Below are 10,228 nucleotides of genomic sequence, written 5' to 3' on the forward strand. Positions count from 1 at the left end.
ACCAGAAACACAGTATATATGTAACTACATTTGTAATTAAATTAATTAGCCAAACTATGAAACAAAATCCACATATATAAAAACAGCTTTCAGTTATAAAAATCATAGTCAAGGAAAGAACCTTTTTTAGAAAAAACAAGTATCAATTTCATTACAAAATTAAGAGGAAAAAATCCAACTTTTATACTTGTGAGCTTTTATATTGAAAGAACTGAAACTTTTACACTGTATTTTTGAACTATTTTTTGTTTAAATCAGGTTACTCAAAGACACATTCAGAAAGAGTACTTGTATTTTAAATTCTGATTTTCACTGTTTCCACTATGTTTATTATACTCTTAAACTACAGAATTTGGAGCTAACAGAACATGGCTCTGGGAATAAAAATACTTAGCAAAAGTAACATCCTTTACAAGCACTATTTATATTACTACAAATAAACCCACTGTTCTCTTTCTACAGCAAAGCTTATCATAGTAGCATCATTCAAACTGTTAGAATGAGAAGTTTAGTCAGCATTTTCACCATAAAATGTTTTCTGTTTGCCACAGCACAAAACAGATTTGATGTGGACTAAACACAAAAGTCTTCATCCAACAGGATCATTTCATTTCATCAGGAAGTCACTGTCAATTTCCAATTAGTTTATAAGAAACAATCAATATTTTCATATACTCTACATCCTCACAGAGCAAAGTTTGTTCCTCCTCTGCCTATAAAATGGTTTGTTAAATCTATATATTTTTAAGTGAGAAAGTATGAAGAATAAGGTGAAATGGGACACTGACAAAAGGGAAACAACATATCAGTCTCTCTCAGAATTTCTGACCTGGAAGATTTGCACCATAGTGGGAGTTGAATGACTAAAGGTATTTAAAACCAGCATGTTGTGTTGGGGTTTTTTTTAATAGTTTCTACTTTGCACTGATTGTACAAACTAAAGTCACATGATGAAATCTATGTTAATTAAGTATCAAAACTGGTAAAAACCTGACATTATAATGGATTCACTTTTAATATGTAATCATCATTAAATTGCTCCGCAAATGGAAGATTTTTCATTTCATTATACCACTAATGTAAAGGTACTTTACAGTTTTGTACAGTTTTAAAGCATACACACTGCAAATTCATGGTAAGTTAGTTCCATTATTGTACTTCAATCTGCCTAATTCAATTATAACAAATTGTAAACACTAAGATTCATTAGTTCACCTCCCCCTCTCCATCTTTGTTATAGGCTCAGAGGAGGGGCTGTTTGATCTCCCCAATTAATTTCAATCTTTGAATGGGAAATAGTATCTCTATGTTTATTCTGAAAATTCTGAAGAACTCAGAAGATACAAAGTGTCTGTGACGTCACTGCAGGAAAATCTCTGACCAGCTACAGATGCATCACAGGACCTTGTCTCTACAGACTTCCACATTGCCACACACAGTTACAAAGAAAATAAGATGTAGCATCTTGCACTTACTCACCCACCTCCCCCTTAAACACAAAAGCCAAAACTTACCCTTAGGAAAAAAAGGTGCAAAGCAAGATGGTTATCCTGCTGTGATCTTCCTGCAGTGATGTCACACATTTAAACAGTGCCCTTCAGTAAGTCCTTCCCTGAGGGATCTGAAAACAAAAAGGAAGAATCATTAAAAGTTTGGACTTTGTGAAAGCAGAAGCAGCAATGAGATGGGTACAACACTTCACCCATGCATAAGGATCATTCTCCTCATTTTAAACCCATAAACAAAACTCAAGAGCTCAAGCTAGTCTTCCTCTAGGTTTAGAGGGTTTAAATCCTGTAAGCACAGCTATGAATACTTGTAGGGGACAGTTCTTAAACAACTGAGATTTGAGGTTCAACTTGGTATTTTAACAATATCTCGGTTGCAGAAGCCTCCTCTGAAAAAAATTAATACAGTTTGTTAGGTAACCTAAAATGTGAGACATAAAAAACACTAATCACTTGTAGAACGATTTGGAATTCTAAACTATCCAGAACACAGTTTTCTAAGATGAAGTTGGCATAGTCAGTAAGTACAAAATATATGAAGTTAATGTTAAGTCTAATTACATGTACATGTATTTTACTACTAGAAAAAAATACTCCACCTCAGAACCCTTGACCCTCTACTACAGCATTTCTACATTAAAAGACCTCATAAACTGTGACAAATTAGAAATTGAAAGTATAATCACACTTGAAGATTTTGAATTCTCAAATAGGGTAAAAATTATTAGTATAACCTTGTTAAGTGTTGATTTTATTGCGGGGATGTGAAAATGGAACTATCTTCCATTGTTCTTCCCTTTGCACCCACACAAACACACGGACTTTGCCAGGCCAGTGATACATTTATTGTGATGCAGAAAAGAACAGGAACTTGGGGCACTTGCACTGGACTATTCCATAAGCATTTTTAACTAAGGAAAGGTATCATTTTTAAACAAGATGCAGCACCTTATGTGCTAAGCATTACATCAAAGTGGTACAGTAAAGCTTTGTCTTGTTTTGCAACTTACAACTACATTATTAGTAATTCCACTTTGCTTTGGGAATAATATGCTTGCTGAAAAGGTCTAAGCTTTAGTAATTTCTCTTTTGGACAAAAAGGGTTTGGCAATAGTGGTAAACAACAAATCTATACCACAGTAACACTGCAACTAATACCACAATAGTAACTCTTCTTGTGGTACCAAACAACACTAAAACCAATAGGCACAGGCTGACAGTCCTGTACTCAGCCTAGCCAAGATACAGTGCTAAATTCTGTCACTTGAAAGAGAGACAGGAGAAAAATCCCACTCCCTGCCCTCACCTCCTGGCTGTGGCTCCTCTGTGTCTGCAGCCAGACAAGCACAGCAGACAGCTGCTCATGAGGAAACAGGCTACGGGACACTAAAGTATTCAGCACATGGAAGAGCAGACAGGAGAAAAAAGCATCTCTGACTGCAAGAATGTGTCTGGGGCTTGGGGGACACTGCCACAAGAGAAAGGTCAAACAGGCCCCCAGAAGATCAGTCAGAAGCATTAAAGAGGCCAGAGAAATCCCTATTTTCAAATACGTTTCCCAAAGTCTTCTACACTGAATTCTAAACATTAGAATAGAACGTCATATTAATAGCAAGTAATAAATACTGGAACAGCTAATCACTTATCATTATTTAGTAACTGTGGCTGCACAGGAACTTGTAGGTGGGCTCAGAGTCAAGAAAATCACTCACAAATAAATACTCTATTTCTCAATACCTTCCAAAATTGCTTTGTGAACCTAAAAATGTTTTAGACCTAACATGGCTGAAGAAAATACATTACCTGAAACAGTCTACAGAATTGCTTATGACTACCAACTATTTAAGTAGCTGCCAACAGGGAAAATAAAAAGTATTTTCACCAAGTCCTCTACTCACTCTGCAGTGTTGTCTAGACACAACATTATGGATCAGTATTTTCCAGGGTTAGGTTCAATTACCATGGCCTTGCCATAGAGTTTGTAAGTTACCTGGCCAATTAAGAAAAAGCACACCTGAATAAAAGGGCCATCACAGCCTAGTCTGCTTTGCAGGGTACACAAATATTCCAACAAAAAGTTACTGTGACCTCTACAGCAAATCCTAAAGTAAATTCAAACACACAAGGTTTCACAGAAATGGTTTTGAGGATGAGTCTAAAAGTGCTGGGCATTCATAATATCAAGTACCGTGATTTCAAGGAAGTTACAGCTCTGGATTCAAGTTACTGCTGACACCAAGTTTTTGTACTGAGTCATTCCTCACTTCATACTTTTTGAGAATCAAAACTTGGCACTGAAAAATATTTAATACAGTACCCAAATTCCAAGATCTATCAGCACATCAGTAACTATAGTTCTATCCAAAACATAACAGAATAACAATTCAACTGTTTTCCCCTTAGACGACCAGTTTAAAAAAAAATTATGTTGATATACCTAAATATAATGTTGCCATTTCTCATTCAGTATCTACCAAGAGTTATCTTTTTCACTCAAACAAGCATGAGAAATCTTCCCTTCAAACGAAAATCCCTTTTAGAAATAAAACCAGACACAGAGTACACCAATGTCACCTTATCAACAATTACAAATCACCCAAGTCGTTGAGGTCCCAACCACTTGATGTGTCCTTTGCTTTTCACTCACATGCCAATATTCTTGCTCTCACAAGTGCTGGAAACCTTCATTAAGTAACAATACTTGAAATCTTATTTATAAATAAAGGTAAATACAATGCTGTCTGGTAAAATTACGCAAGTATCGGCCAACATGAGGAAAAAAATTATCCAGATTGCTTCTCTCAGAACATAAGTTCAATAAAGTACCAAGACAGTAAAGGACATTATCCCTAAATGTGTTCAATAGTGATAGTGTGACTGAAAAGGAATACAGTTTAAGTGGTATGCTGATTAACCGTGCTAGGTAAATGAAGGATGGGAATGGATTACTCCAAACACTGCTGATTTCAGATTTGGTTAGTATGAGAGCCAACTACCATTCCAAAGGGAGTTCTGTAGCCTAGATAATTCTTTGCATACAAAAACAATCAATTCCTTTTTAAAATATAAATAAATAAAGGAGGGAAAACCCCTCAACTGTCCAACTTCATATTATAAAGCAAAGAAAAATTATGTTTAAAAACAGAAGTTCAAAGCTCTTAGTTCCTACCAAGTTCACTGTCTTCTATCAATAACAATACGACCAACAGTGTATAATCCAAAATTAAATAAGGGCCTAAATGTCATTTCTAAATTGAAAACAAAACATCATTCCTTAGCTGGAACCTACCAAGCCAAAGGCATCTATCATCACTGTTGCTCTTCCCCTCCCCCCCCCCCCCCCCCCAAAAAAAAAGTAAGAAAAAGAAAAAAGAAACAAACCCAAACCAATCTTCATAAATGAGATCAGGGTACAATAAACAGGTACACTGCAAAGGTTCAAATCATCAGCATTGCAGTATTCTGAACTTAGGCCTCTCAAGTTACTTATCTTCAGATTTCTGAGTATCTGAAAACATTCAATATAGGTTCAAAGCCTGTATTTTAACAGGAAAGAAAACAGTGCAAGTTTACAGGAATTATAAATTCTTAATTCTTTTTGCAAAGGATAAGTCCCTACCAAAGACATGCATAGTGCTCAGAGAAGTTTCTCAGGGCAAGACTACCTAATCAGGCTTATTTATGGAGTTACTCAGGATGAACACAAAAGAACTAAGGGAGAAATTTTACAAAGAACGTATAAAAGTAGAAGAAAAAAAGAAGTAGATGAAGAAGGAAGGATCAAGGTTAAGGACAGAAAAGGGACTAAAATGCATTTCCTGAAAATTTACATCCTGATAGCAGCAACTTTAACTAATTTCACTGATTCACATATATGGGCCATTTCATATTATTTGCTTCACAAGTAACTGCAGTACAGAAGCCAGGACTCAACATCATGGAGTTCTGAGATTTAATTCAAATAGTAGTTTTTTGTTTGACCTTGTATAAGCCATATGTGTCACCTCTACCTGTGTAAAATAACAATACTGGTTATCCACTTTTTAAAATTATGAAACGATCAAGGGAAAAGACATATGTAAGCAGCAAATAATATTCTGCATGATAATTAGCCAACTTAAAGAAATTAATACCAAAACACAGCAATATACACTTTTCAAAAAAATTGTGCATGCAGGTATTGGTTTTGCTTTTTTAAACACATTCTTCTGTCGTGTTTGTGTGTCAACTGATTCAGAATTGCAAAAATGCGTGGGAATTCAAACTCAAAGAAACAACTCTTCTTTACCACAAAATGTAACGTGCAGAAGTAGCCACAGATTAATTATTTTGGTTCCAATAGGTACTAAGTGACTAGAAAAACACAGTTAGCATGCAAATTCACAGTAACTTCACTACAGCTGCGGAATTTTGAACTCAGTTTCTTTAACTATTTCACTAGAACTGTAAACATAAGGAAGTGATGATAAAATGTAATCCTCCTCCAGTTCACTAACACTGACCTTTAGGCTAAAAACTCTCAGAGTAAAAAAGAAAAAAAAACAACCAAAGTGACTAAAGAGTCACCAAAAGTTTTGTGTGCCCATTAAGAGAGAACTAGCACAGATACAGGAGGAAAAGAACTCCTGGCGTTTCCAATACAGAAGTCCCAGTGTAACCGTGCCCAGGCGGCACTGCACGCACGGGTCCAGCGCGGATTCCCGTGGATCCCTGGCGGGGCAGGAGACGCTGGAAGCGCCGGGCCGGGAGCGCCGCGCGCACCGAGCCCCCTAGCGGCGCGAGCCCCGGCTGGCCCCTCGGACAGCATTCCTGTCTTATCGCTGAGCAGGAATGCACCGCCGGCTTCACTCGCACGGCTACGTCACGGCCAGAAATGTGGCTGTTTTCAGGCTGCTCACCGACGTAACCGTGCCAGCTGAACTCGGAGATGGACACTGGCTTCACAAACTTCCATTCTCTCGGCGAAGGTCAGAGGGTGTCACCCCCGAGGAATGCCTGATTCCTGGAATCGTACGAACACACCACCCAGTACTCTACTGAACGCAGGGGAGTGCTCTGAAGTTTTATGCAAAATATTCCTGCAGGATGCCAGTACATGGGATTTCTCTTGTGTCAAGAAAGAACTTTTTGGAAGCCTTAAGATACTGTCAGCCTCCTTTGAGTATCTTTATTAAACAGAATGGAATTCTTTTTGCACCATCTACTCAAATAACAAGTCCCAACGGGGAAACTTACACAGAACAGTCTATTATCATGATCAGTGCTTTTCTCTTCTACAAAGTCTGCACATGGAGAAAACACCTACGGTTTCAGGAAAGCACATTTATCTTTAGCTTGAAAAATATGTGCAGCATTTGATTCTGCTAGTGCTAAATATAGCATTTTAAAAGAATTTAGTCTGAGCCTAAAGTATTTAATTGGATTGTGTTCCACATGTAACACCTTAGCTAAAGTAAAGTCTGATACCAAGGAGCGGTAGGCATCTGGTTGCAATTATTTACAATCGTAACAACAATAGCAGCTGCTTTAGATAGGATACTTTTTAAAAAATAATAATAAAAAAAAAAGCATGCTACTTCAGCTCTGTATGCTCCAAGCTTAAAAGCAACTGAAATAAGCCAGGAAAAATGTAACAAACGCTTCATCAATTTTGATTCTTCAAGTACTACACACTTTTTAAAAAAACCTACCATATTTGCATTATACTTCCTAAACAGTGGCAACACTGAGTTTTAGTAGAACACTATTTTAAGAATTTTAATACTTCTAAATATAATTTTCAAAGCAGTACAACAATGAAAACAAACCCTCATAAAAAAGCACCTGGATGAATATTTGCAATATCCCTATTTTAGATACGTACTATAAATAAGTATGTGTGTTACCAGAAGGTAGTTAACTCTGGTCACTGATGTCACTGCTGAAAACTACTGTCACACTAAAGAACCTTCAGAAGGTAAGACAGCACAGCTGAAAAAAACCCCAGTTATTAATTCCTCATTCATTCATTAAATAAGTATACAGGCATCAGTGCTGCAACTGGCTTCAGTGCACAGGTTTAAAATGGACGTCCAATTGACCAGCAAATGCTGTTCTCTCTGTACTGCTTCTACTCTGCAGTGTAGAGTTTTCAAATTTCTGTCAAGGATCTTTACTAAAAAAAAAAATGCTCCAGTTATCTGCATGACACTAAAGAATACACACATACCCCCACAGGCCTATTTTGGTCTAGATTAAAAACGTTTTCCTCCTACTTATTAAGGAAATATTCCATGCTGATATGAAAAGCGATACAGAAGAGTGCAAAAGAGGGGAGTACAGAGGGGGGTGTAGTATGGGGAGAAGGTGACAAGTATATCTTCCTCCTGTAACTATTTAGTCCTACTTCTATTTTTAATTAAAACAGTGTTTTATATTCCTTATGTCCTATATTTACAACACCATGGCATATATCTCTATGTCTCTGGTGATTCCCTTGGGTGGAGAGAGTCTAAAGGTTATGCTGGTTGAAGGGATTCAAAATGCTTGAAAGCTGCACCACTGCAACTGGCTACCCTATTCCAAAGCCTTAAAATCCACCTGGTGGAAAAACAGAAATGCACACATCATTAGGAGAGTGAAGTTTTGTGAAATTTAATATCGAGCAATATTTGAAGGTGAAAGGAAGGAGGAGAGGGATGGACAACTGTTCAAATTTAGTAGAGGAAGGAAAGAAGGGAAAAGATGCAAATGAGCAGAAGGGGATAATGAGGAGGAAAAGAAGTACGGAGAAAGGAGAAAAGGGAGGGGGAACGTAGTGAGAATGGAAGAAAGGAGAAAGGTGAAGGAGTAGGGAGAAGGAGGGAATGAGGAAGAAAGAAAAGAGGAGAAGGGAAGCTCCCCTTCCTGCCTTCCTCCCTCCCTGGAGGGCCGTGACCAGCTGGCAGTCTCGTACAGCAGGCTCTGACCCTCCCATTGCTCAGGCCTTCATCACCTGTCTGGGACCAGGCACTCCGCTCCTGCCCTTCCTGCCTCTCCCCGCGGCCGGCGGTGCCGGGGGGGCCGGGCGGGGGCGCGGAGCCCTCTCCGCACGCGGCCCCAGCCCCGCTCAGCGCCCGCCGGGGCTCGCCGTGCTGCGGCCGCCTCATCCCCCCGCGCCCCTTCCCTTCCGCCCGCCGGGCCGGCCGCCCCGCTTCGGGCCGGGCCGGCTCCCGCGGGACCGCATTCCTGCCCTCACCTCGCGCCGTCGGGATCCGGCTCCTCGGCGGCGGCGGGAGCGGCAGCATTCCCGGGACGCTCTCTCCACGCCGGCGCCCCCGTCGGCTTCTCCTCCCCGCGGGGCTCTCTCGGCTCTCCGGCCCGCGGCTCCCGAGCGCTCCCGGCCGCCGCAGCCCCGTCCCGTCCCGTCCCTGCGCTCGCTCCCCGGCGCTCTGGGCTCAGTAATGGCGGCCGCCGAGCCTGCCCGGCTCTCGCCTCGCTGACGGAGTCTCTCTCTCCCCCAACTTTACCTCACAGCTTCCCTCCCCTCCCCCCTCCCTCCCGCCGCCGCGGCTCAGCGCGCGCCCGCCCGGCTAGCTGCGCGTGCGCGGGGAAGCGCCTCTTCCTGCTGCCGCTGGATTCCCTGGGAAGCCTGGGAGAGCGCGCGCGGCCGGCCGCCAGCTGCACGCGCACGCGCGTCGCCCCGACCCCCGGCCCCCCGCCTGGCTGCCCGTGCGGGCGCGCGCGCGTGCGGGGCTCTCCGCTCGTGCCCCCCGAGCTGCAGGGCGCGGGTTCGGGCCCCGCCGCGGCGCCGCAGGCCGGGCTGCCCCGGGCCAGGCTGCACACAGCGGTGCGGGGCAGGCTGCACGGGCGAGGCTGCACACAGCGGTGCGGGCCAACCTGCCCTGGGCCACACTGCCCAGAGCGGTGCGGGCCAACCTGCCCCGGGCCAGGCTGCACACAGCGGTGCGGGCCAACCTGCCCCGGGCCACGCTGCCCAGAGCGGTGCGGGCCAACCTGCCCCGGGCCATGCTGCCCAGAGCGGTGCGGGCCACGCTGCCCTGGACCGGGCTGCCCCAGGCCAGGCTGGACACAGCGGTGTGGGCCAACCTGCCCCGGACCACACTGCCCAGAGCAGTGCGGGCCAACCTGCCCCAGGCCAGGCTGCACAGGCCACGCTGCTCCAGGCCAGGCTGCCCAGAGCACCCAAAGGCGGCACAGGCACCCCAAGACGGCACAGGCACCCAAAGAGGGCACAGGCACCCAAAGGCAGCACAGGCATTCAGCATGGTCCTTACCCCTCTGGGGCTGTTACGCGCTCAGGCAGTGATGGGGTTGCAAAGCTTCGTGCTCCTGCCTCTCGAGCTGGGTTTTCACAGGCAGAGGCAGGTGAGGCATGGGACATAGAAAAAAAACAGTAGGTACTGATCTACTCTATCCACCACAGGAGACAGGGCAGCTGTGGGCATCATGTACATGCACCTTATTTCTGTGTACACAGAGATGCATATTCTATGCATAATTTATTACTAAAGATCACTTACATGTAAGCATACAAAGGAACAAAGTAATATTTTGCTAGCAACCTTATTCCTGGCACAGTCCAAGTTTTAAGTGTTATACTTGTCACCATAATATCTAACAATATGGTTGATTCTGTACAATTTTACATATTGCATGCACATCTTAAAGTTTTACATCTGAAAACTAGGAAATAGAACTTTTAGAAAATCAGATCCTTTCTAAAGACACATTGCCTGTAA

The 10,228-nt window shown here is 42.6% G+C and overlaps 1 protein-coding gene across 1 annotated transcript in view; it reads right to left on the bottom strand.

The window, feature by feature from the left end:
- Positions 1 to 9,007, bottom strand: part of ARHGAP5 (Rho GTPase activating protein 5) — a 45,857-nt gene extending 36,850 nt beyond the window's left edge. Inside the window, exons 1-2 of the mRNA XM_071557961.1 lie at positions 8,725 to 9,007; positions 1,515 to 1,621 (exon numbers count right to left, since the gene is read on the bottom strand). The gene's annotated coding sequence lies outside the window, so the exon portion shown is untranslated. The remainder of the gene's footprint in view (positions 1 to 1,514; positions 1,622 to 8,724) is intronic.
- Between the last annotated feature and the right edge of the window lie 1,221 nt (positions 9,008 to 10,228).

The sequence above is a fragment of the Pithys albifrons genome, chromosome 6 (assembly GCF_047495875.1).
Source record: "Pithys albifrons albifrons isolate INPA30051 chromosome 6, PitAlb_v1, whole genome shotgun sequence".
Lineage (NCBI taxonomy): Eukaryota > Metazoa > Chordata > Aves > Passeriformes > Thamnophilidae > Pithys > Pithys albifrons.